The sequence below is a fragment of the Pseudophryne corroboree genome, chromosome 4, assembly GCF_028390025.1.
Source record: "Pseudophryne corroboree isolate aPseCor3 chromosome 4, aPseCor3.hap2, whole genome shotgun sequence".
Taxonomy (NCBI): Eukaryota; Metazoa; Chordata; class Amphibia; order Anura; family Myobatrachidae; genus Pseudophryne; species Pseudophryne corroboree.
In genome coordinates, this window is record NC_086447.1 from 21,908,167 (window position 1) to 21,918,696 (window position 10,530).

Below are 10,530 nucleotides of genomic sequence, written 5' to 3' on the forward strand. Positions count from 1 at the left end.
CGGCTGATGTGGGGGTGACTGTACCTGTAAGTGCGGCTGATGTGGGGGTGACTGTACATGTAAGTGCGGCTGATGTGGGGGTGACTGTACCTGTAAGTGCGGCTGATGTGGGGGTGACTGTACCTGTAAGTGCGGCTGATGTGGGGGTGACTGTACATGTAAGTGCGGCTGATGTGGGGGTGACTGTACCTGTAAGTGCGGCTGATGTGGGGGTGACTGTACCTGTAAGTGCGGCTGATGTGGGGGGACTGTACCTGTAAGTGCAGGTGATGTGGGGGTGACTGTACATGTAAGTGCGGCTGATGTGGGGGTGACTGTACATGTAAGTGCGGCTGATGTGGGGGTGACTGTACCTGTAAGAGCGGCTGATGTGGGGGGGACTGTACCTGTAAGTGCGGCTGATGTGGGGGTGACTGTACATGTAAGTGCGGCTGATGTGGGGGTGACTGTACATGTAAGTGCGGCTGATGTGGGGGTGACTGTACATGTAAGTGCGGCTGATGTGGGGGGTGACTGTACATGTAAGTGCGGCTGATGTGGGGGTGACTGTACCTGTAAGTGCGGCTGATGTGGGGGTGACTGTACATGTAAGAGCGGCTGATGTGGGGGTGACTGTACCTGTAAGTGCGGCTGATGTGGGGGTGACTGTACCTGTAAGTGCGGCTGATGTGGGGGGACTGTACCTGTAAGTGCGGCTGATGTGGGGGTGACTGTACATGTAAGTGCGGCTGATGTGGGGTGACTGTACTGTAAGTGCGGCTGATGTGGGGGTGACTGTACATGTAAGAGCGGCTGATGTGGGGGTGACTGTACCTGTAAGTGCGGCTGATGTGGGGGTGACTGTACATGTAAGTGCGGCTGATGTGGGGGTGACTGTACATGTAAGTGCGGCTGATGTGGGGGGACTGTACATGTAAGTGCGGCTGATGTGGGGGTGACTGTACATGTAAGTGCGGCTGATGTGGGGGTGACTGTACCTGTAAGTGCGGCTGATGTGGGGGTGACTGTACATGTAAGTGCGGCTGATGTGGGGGTGACTGTACATGTAAGTGCGGCTGATGTGGGGGTGACTGTACATGTAAGTGCGGCTGATGTGGGGGTGACTGTACATGTAAGTGCGGCTGATGTGGGGGTGACTGTACATGTAAGTGCGGCTGATGTGGGGGTGACTGTACCTGTAAGTGCGGCTGATGTGGGGGTGACTGTACCTGTAAGTGCGGCTGATGTGGGGGTGACTGTACATGTAAGTGCGGCTGATGTGGGGGTGACTGTACCTGTAAGTGCGGCTGATGTGGGGGTGACTGTACATGTAAGTGCGGCTGATGTGGGGGTGACTGCACCTGTAAGTGCGGCTGATGTGGGGTGACTGTACCTGTAAGTGCGGCTGATGTGGGTGGGTGACTGTACCTGTAAGTGCGGCTGATGTGGGGGTGACTGTACATGTAAGTGCGGCTGATGTGGGGGGTGACTGTACCTGTAAGTGCGGCTGATGTGGGGGTGACTGCACCTGTAAGTGCGGCTGATGTGGGGTGACTGTACCTGTAAGTGCGGCTGATGTGGGGGGTGACTGTACATGTAAGTGCGGCTGATGTGGGGGTGACTGTACATGTAAGTGCGGCTGATGTGGGGGTGACTGTACATGTAAGTGCGGCTGATGTGGGGGTGACTGTACATGTAAGTGCGGCTGATGTGGGGGTGACTGTACATGTAAGTGCGGCTGATGTGGGGGTGACTGTACATGTAAGTGCGGCTGATGTGGGGGTGACTGTACATGTAAGTGCGGCTGATGTGGGGGTGACTGTACATGTAAGTGCGGCTGATGTGGGGGTGACTGTACCTGTAAGTGCGGCTGATGTGGGGGTGACTGTACATGTAAGTGCGGCTGATGTGGGGTGACTGTACTGTAAGTGCGGCTGATGTGGGGGTGACTGTACCTGTAAGTGCGGCTGATGTGGGGGTGACTGTACATGTAAGAGCGGCTGATGTGGGGTGACTGTACCTGTAAGAGCGGCTCCTGTGGGGGTGACTGTACATGTAAGTGCGGCTGATGTGGGGGTGACTGTACCTGTAAGTGCGGCTGATCGTGGGGGGTGACTGTACTGTAAGTGCGGCTGATGTGGGGGTGACTGTACCTGTAAGTGCGGCTGATGTGGGGGTGACTGTACATGTAAGTGCGGCTGATGTGGGGGTGACTGTACCTGTAAGTGCGGCTGATGTGGGGGTGACTGTACCTGTAAGTGCGGCTGATGTGGGGGTGACTGTACATGTAAGTGCGGCTGATGTGGGGGTGACTGTACATGTAAGAGCGGCTGATCGTGGGGGTGACTGTACATGTAAGTGCGGCTGATGTGGGGGTGACTGTACATGTAAGTGCGGCTGATGTGGGGGTGACTGTACATGTAAGTGCGGCTGATGTGGGGGTGACTGTACCTGTAAGTGCGGCTGATGTGGGGGTGACTGTACCTGTTAAGTGCGGCTGATGTGGGGGTGACTGTACATGTAAGTGCGGCTGATGTGGGGGTGACTGTACATGTAAGTGCGGCTGATGTGGGGGTGACTGTACATGTAAGTGCGGCTGATGTGGGGGTGACTGTACCTGTAAGTGCGGCTGATGTGGGGGTGACTGTACATGTAAGTGCGGCTGATGTGGGGGTGACTGTACATGTAAGTGCGGCTGATGTGGGGGTGACTGTACCTGTAAGTGCGGCTGATGTGGGGGTGACTGTACATGTAAGTGCGGCTGATGTGGGGGTGACTGTACCTGTAAGTGCGGCTGATGTGGGGGTGACTGTACCTGTAAGTGCGGCTGATGTGGGGGTGACTGTACATGTAAGTGCGGCTGATGTGGGGGTGACTGTACCTGTAAGTGCGGCTGATGTGGGGGTGACTGTACCTGTAAGTGCGGCTGATGTGGGGGTGACTGTACATGTAAGTGCGGCTGATGTGGGGGTGACTGTACATGTAAGTGCGGCTGATGTGGGGGTGACTGTACCTGTAAGTGCGGCTGATGTGGGGGTGACTGTACATGTAAGTGCGGCTGATGTGGGGGTGACTGTACCTGTAAGTGCGGCTGATGTGGGGGTGACTGTACATGTAAGTGCGGCTGATGTGGGGGTGACTGTACCTGTAAGTGCGGCTGATGTGGGGGTGACTGTACATGTAAGTGCGGCTGATGTGGGGGTGACTGTACCTGTAAGTGCGGCTGATGTGGGGTGACTGTACCTGTAAGTGCGGCTGATGTGGGGGTGACTGTACCTGTAAGTGCGGCTGATGTGGGGGTGACTGTACCTGTAAGTGCGGCTGATGTGGGGGTGACTGTACATGTAAGTGCGGCTGATGTGGGGGGTGACTGTACATGTAAGTGCGGCTGATGTGGGGGGTGACTGTACATGTAAGTGCGGCTGATGTGGGGGTGACTGTACCTGTAAGTGCGGCTGATGTGGGGGTGACTGTACCTGTAAGTGCGGCTGATGTGGGGGTGACTGTACCTGTAAGTGCGGCTGATGTGGGGGTGACTGTACCTGTAAGTGCGGCTGATGTGGGGGTGACTGTACATGTAAGTGCGGCTGATGTGGGGGTGACTGTACATGTAAGTGCGGCTGATGTGGGGGTGACTGTACATGTAAGTGCGGCTGATGTGGGGGGTGTACATGTAAGTGCGGCTGATGTGGGGGTGACTGTACATGTAAGTGCGGCTGATGTGGGGGTGACTGTACATGTAAGTGCGGCTGATGTGGGGGTGACTGTACATGTAAGAGCGGCTGATGTGGGGGTGACTGTACCTGTAAGTGCGGCTGATGTGGGGGGTGACTGTACCTGTAAGTGCGGCTGATGTGGGGGTGACTGTACCTGTAAGTGCGGCTGATGTGGGGGTGACTGTACATGTAAGTGCGGCTGATGTGGGGGTGACTGTACATGTAAGTGCGGCTGATGTGGGGGTGACTGTACCTGTAAGTGCGGCTGATGTGGGGGTGACTGTACATGTAAGTGCGGCTGATGTGGGGGTGACTGTACCTGTAAGTGCGGCTGATGTGGGGGTGACTGTACATGTAAGTGCGGCTGATGTGGGGGTGACTGTACCTGTAAGTGCGGCTGATGTGGGGGTGACTGTACCTGTAAGTGCGGCTGATGTGGGGGTGACTGTACATGTAAGTGCGGCTGATGTGGGGGTGACTGTACCTGTAAGTGCGGCTGATGTGGGGGTGACTGTACATGTAAGTGCGGCTGATGTGGGGGTGACTGTACATGTAAGTGCGGCTGATGTGGGGGTGACTGTACATGTAAGTGCGGCTGATGTGGGGGTGACTGTACATGTAAGTGCGGCTGATGTGGGGGTGACTGTACATGTAAGTGCGGCTGATGTGGGGGTGACTGTACATGTAAGTGCGGCTGATGTGGGGGTGACTGTACATGTAAGTGCGGCTGATGTGGGGGTGACTGTACCTGTAAGTGCGGCTGATGTGGGGGGTGACTGTACATGTAAGTGCGGCTGATGTGGGGGTGACTGTACCTGTAAGTGCGGCTGATGTGGGGGGGTGACTGTACCTGTAAGTGCGGCTGATGTGGGGGTGACTGTACATGTAAGTGCGGCTGATGTGGGGGTGACTGTACCTGTAAGTGCGGCTGATGTGGGGGTGACTGTACATGTAAGTGCGGCTGATGTGGGGGTGACTGTACCTGTAAGTGCGGCTGATGTGGGGGTGACTGTACATGTAAGTGCGGCTGATGTGGGGGTGACTGTACATGTAAGTGCGGCTGATGTGGGGGTGACTGTACATGTAAGTGCGGCTGATGTGGGGGTGACTGTACATGTAAGTGCGGCTGATGTGGGGGTGACTGTACATGTAAGTGCGGCTGATGTGGGGGTGACTGTACATGTAAGTGCGGCTGATGTGGGGGTGACTGTACATGTAAGTGCGGCTGATGTGGGGGTGACTGTACATGTAAGTGCGGCTGATGTGGGGGTGACTGTACATGTAAGTGCGGCTGATGTGGGGGGTGACTGTACATGTAAGTGCGGCTGATGTGGGGGTGACTGTACATGTAAGTGCGGCTGATGTGGGGGTGACTGTACATGTAAGTGCGGCTGATGTGGGGGTGACTGTACATGTAAGTGCGGCTGATGTGGGGGGTGACTGTACATGTAAGTGCGGCTGATGTGGGGGTGACTGTACATGTAAGTGCGGCTGATGTGGGGGTGACTGTACATGTAAGTGCGGCTGATGTGGGGGTGACTGTACATGTAAGTGCGGCTGATGTGGGGGTGACTGTACATGTAAGTGCGGCTGATGTGGGGGTGACTGTACATGTAAGTGCGGCTGATGTGGGGGTGACTGTACATGTAAGTGCGGCTGATGTGGGGGTGACTGTACATGTAAGTGCGGCTGATGTGGGGGTGACTGTACATGTAAGTGCGGCTGATGTGGGGGTGACTGTACCTGTAAGTGCGGCTGATGTGGGGGTGACTGTACATGTAAGTGCGGCTGATGTGGGGGTGACTGTACCTGTAAGTGCGGCTGATGTGGGGGTGACTGTACATGTAAGAGCGGCTGATGTGGGGGGTGACTGTACATGTAAGTGCGGCTGATGTGGGGGTGACTGTACATGTAAGTGCGGCTGATGTGGGGGTGACTGTACATGTAAGTGCGGCTGATGTGGGGGTGACTGTACATGTAAGTGCGGCTGATGTGGGGGTGACTGTACATGTAAGTGCGGCTGATGTGGGGGGTGACTGTACATGTAAGTGCGGGCTGATGTGGGGGTGACTGTACATGTAAGTGCGGCTGATGTGGGGGTGACTGTACATGTAAGTGCGGCTGATGTGGGGGTGACTGTACATGTAAGTGCGGCTGATGTGGGGGGTGACTGTACATGTAAGTGCGGCTGATGTGGGGGTGACTGTACCTGTAAGTGCGGCTGATGTGGGGGTGACTGTACATGTAAGTGCGGCTGATGTGGGGGTGACTGTACCTGTAAGTGCGGGCTGATGTGGGGGGTGACTGTACCTGTAAGTGCGGCTGATGTGGGGGTGACTGTACATGTAAGTGCGGCTGATGTGGGGGTGACTGTACATGTAAGTGCGGCTGATGTGGGGGTGACTGTACATGTAAGTGCGGCTGATGTGGGGGTGACTGTACATGTAAGTGCGGGCTGATGTGGGGGTGACTGTACATGTAAGTGCGGCTGATGTGGGGGTGACTGTACATGTAAGTGCGGCTGATGTGGGGGTGACTGTACATGTAAGTGCGGCTGATGTGGGGGTGACTGTACATGTAAGTGCGGCTGATGTGGGGGTGACTGTACATGTAAGTGCGGCTGATGTGGGGGGTGACTGTACATGTAAGTGCGGCTGATGTGGGGGTGACTGTACATGTAAGTGCGGCTGATGTGGGGGTGACTGTACATGTAAGTGCGGCTGATGTGGGGGTGACTGTACATGTAAGTGCGGCTGATGTGAGGGGTGACTGTACCTGTAAGTGCGGCTGATGTGGGGGTGACTGTACCTGTAAGTGCGGCTGATGTGGGGGTGACTGTACATGTAAGTGCGGCTGATGTGGGGGTGACTGTACCTGTAAGTGCGGCTGATGTGGGGGTGACTGTACCTGTAAGTGCGGCTGATGTGGGGGTGACTGTACCTGTAAGTGCGGCTGATGTGGGGGTGACTGTACCTGTAAGTGCGGCTGATGTGGGGGTGACTGTACATGTAAGTGCGGCTGATGTGGGGGGTGACTGTACATGTAAGTGCGGCTGATGTGGGGGTGACTGTACATGTAAGTGCGGCTGATGTGGGGGTGACTGTACCTGTAAGTGCGGCTGATGTGGGGGTGACTGTACCTGTAAGTGCGGCTGATGTGAGGGGTGACTGTACCTGTAAGTGCGGCTGATGTGGGGGTGACTGTACCTGTAAGTGCGGCTGATGTGGGGGTGACTGTACATGTAAGTGCGGCTGATGTGGGGGTGACTGTACATGTAAGTGCGGCTGATGTGGGGGTGACTGTACATGTAAGTGCGGCTGATGTGGGGGTGACTGTACATGTAAGTGCGGCTGATGTGGGGGTGACTGTACATGTAAGTGCGGCTGATGTGGGGGTGACTGTACATGTAAGTGCGGCTGATGTGGGGGTGACTGTACATGTAAGTGCGGCTGATGTGGGGGTGACTGTACCTGTAAGTGCGGCTGATGTGGGGGTGACTGTACATGTAAGTGCGGCTGATGTGGGGGTGACTGTACATGTAAGTGCGGCTGATGTGGGGGTGACTGTACCAGTAAGTGCGGCTGATGTGGGGGTGACTGTACATGTAAGTGCGGCTGATGTGGGGGTGACTGTACCTGTAAGTGCGGCTGATGTGGAGGGTGACTGTACATGTAAGTGCGGCTGATGTGGGGGTGACTGTACCTGTAAGTGCGGCTGATGTGGGGGTGACTGTACCTGTAAGTGCGGCTGATGTGGGGGTTGACTGTACATGTAAGTGCGGCTGATGTGGGGGTGACTGTACCTGTAAGTGCGGCTGATGTGGGGGTGACTGTACATGTAAGTGCGGCTGATGTGGGGGTGACTGTACATGTAAGTGCGGCTGATGTGGGGGTGACTGTACATGTAAGTGCGGCTGATGTGGGGTGACTGTACATGTAAGTGCGGCTGATGTGGGGGTGACTGTACCTGTAAGTGCGGCTGATGTGGGGTGACTGTACATGTAAGTGCGGCTGATGTGGGGGTGACTGTACATGTAAGTGCGGCTGATGTGGGGGTGACTGTACCTGTAAGTGCGGCTGATGTGGGGGTGACTGTACCTGTAAGTGCGGCTGATGTGGGGGTGACTGTACATGTAAGTGCGGCTGATGTGGGGGTGACTGTACCTGTAAGTGCGGCTGATGTGGGGGTGACTGTACCTGTAAGTGCGGCTGATGTGGGGGTGACTGTACATGTAAGTGCGGCTGATGTGGGGGTGACTGTACATGTAAGTGCGGCTGATGTGGGGGTGACTGTACATGTAAGTGCGGCTGATGTGGGGGTGACTGTACATGTAAGTGCGGCTGATGTGGGGGTGACTGTACCTGTAAGTGCGGCTGATGTGGGGGTGACTGTACATGTAAGTGCGGCTGATGTGGGGGTGACTGTACATGTAAGTGCGGCTGATGTGGGGGTGACTGTACATGTAAGTGCGGCTGATGTGGGGGTGACTGTACCTGTAAGTGCGGCTGATGTGGGGGTGACTGTACATGTAAGTGCGGCTGATGTGGGGGTGACTGTACATGTAAGTGCGGCTGATGTGGGGGTGACTGTACCTGTAAGTGCGGCTGATGTGGGGGTGACTGTACATGTAAGTGCGGCTGATGTGGGGGTGACTGTACCTGTAAGTGCGGCTGATGTGGGGGTGACTGTACATGTAAGTGCGGCTGATGTGGGGTGACTGTACATGTAAGTGCGGCTGATGTGGGGGTGACTGTACATGTAAGTGCGGCTGATGTGGGGGGTGACTGTACATGTAAGTGCGGCTGATGTGGGGGTGACTGTACCTGTAAGTGCGGCTGATGTGGGGTGACTGTACCTGTAAGTGCGGCTGATGTGGGGGTGACTGTACATGTAAGTGCGGCTGATGTGGGGGTGACTGTACATGTAAGTGCGGCTGATGTGGGGGTGACTGTACATGTAAGTGCGGCTGATGTGGGGGTGACTGTACATGTAAGTGCGGCTGATGTGGGGGTGACTGTACATGTAAGTGCGGCTGATGTGAGGGGTGACTGTACCTGTAAGTGCGGCTGATGTGGGGGTGACTGTACCTGTAAGTGCGGCTGATGTGGGGGTGACTGTACATGTAAGTGCGGCTGATGTGGGGGGTGACTGTACATGTAAGTGCGGCTGATGTGGGGGTGACTGTACATGTAAGTGCGGCTGATGTGGGGGGTGACTGTACATGTAAGTGCGGCTGATGTGGGGGGTGACTGTACATGTAAGTGCGGCTGATGTGGGGTGACTGTACATGTAAGTGCGGCTGATGTGGGGGTGACTGTACCTGTAAGTGCGGCTGATGTGGGGGTGACTGTACATGTAAGTGCGGCTGATGTGGGGGTGACTGTACCTGTAAGTGCGGCTGATGTGGGGGTGACTGTACATGTAAGTGCGGCTGATGTGGGGGTGACTGTACCTGTAAGTGCGGCTGATGTGGGGGTGACTGTACATGTAAGTGCGGCTGATGTGGGGTGACTGTACATGTAAGTGCGGCTGATGTGGGGGTGACTGTACCTGTAAGTGCGGCTGATGTGGGGGTGACTGTACATGTAAGTGCGGCTGATGTGGGGGTGACTGTACATGTAAGTGCGGCTGATGTGGGGGTGACTGTACATGTAAGTGCGGCTGATGTGGGGGTGACTGTACATGTAAGTGCGGCTGATGTGGGGGTGACTGTACATGTAAGTGCGGCTGATGTGGGGGTGACTGTACATGTAAGTGCGGCTGATGTGGGGGTGACTGTACATGTAAGTGCGGCTGATGTGGGGGTGACTGTACATGTAAGTGCGGCTGATGTGGGGGTGACTGTACATGTAAGTGCGGCTGATGTGGGGGTGACTGTACATGTAAGTGCGGCTGATGTGGGGGTGACTGTACATGTAAGTGCGGCTGATGTGGGGGTGACTGTACCTGTAAGTGCGGCTGATGTGGGGGTGACTGTACATGTAAGTGCGGCTGATGTGGGGAGGGTGACTGTACCTGTAAGTGCGGCTGATGTGGGGGTGACTGTACATGTAAGTGCGGCTGATGTGGGGGTGACTGTACATGTAAGTGCGGCTGATGTGGGGGTGACTGTACATGTAAGTGCGGCTGATGTGGGGGTGACTGTACATGTAAGTGCGGCTGATGTGGGGGTGACTGTACATGTAAGTGCGGCTGATGTGGGGGTGACTGTACATGTAAGTGCGGCTGATGTGGGGGTGACTGTACCTGTAAGTGCGGCTGATGTGGGGGTGACTGTACCTGTAAGTGCGGCTGATGTGGGGGTGACTGTACATGTAAGTGCGGCTGATGTGGGGGTGACTGTACATGTAAGTGCGGCTGATGTGGGGGTGACTGTACATGTAAGTGCGGCTGATGTGGGGGTGACTGTACCTGTAAGTGCGGCTGATGTGGGGGTGACTGTACATGTAAGTGCGGCTGATGTGGGGGTGACTGTACATGTAAGTGCGGCTGATGTGGGGGTGACTGTACATGTAAGTGCGGCTGATGTGGGGGTGACTGTACCTGTAAGTGCGGCTGATGTGGGGGTGACTGTACATGTAAGTGCGGCTGATGTGGGGGTGACTGTACATGTAAGTGCGGCTGATGTGGGGGTGACTGTACATGTAAGTGCGGCTGATGTGGGGGTGACTGTACATGTAAGTGCGGCTGATGTGGGGGTGACTGTACCTGTAAGTGGGCGGGGCTGATGTGGGGGTGGACTGTACCTGTAAGTGCGGCTGATGTGGGGGTGACTGTACATGTAAGTGCGGCTGATGTGGGGGTGACTGTACATGTAAGTGCGGCTGATTGTGGG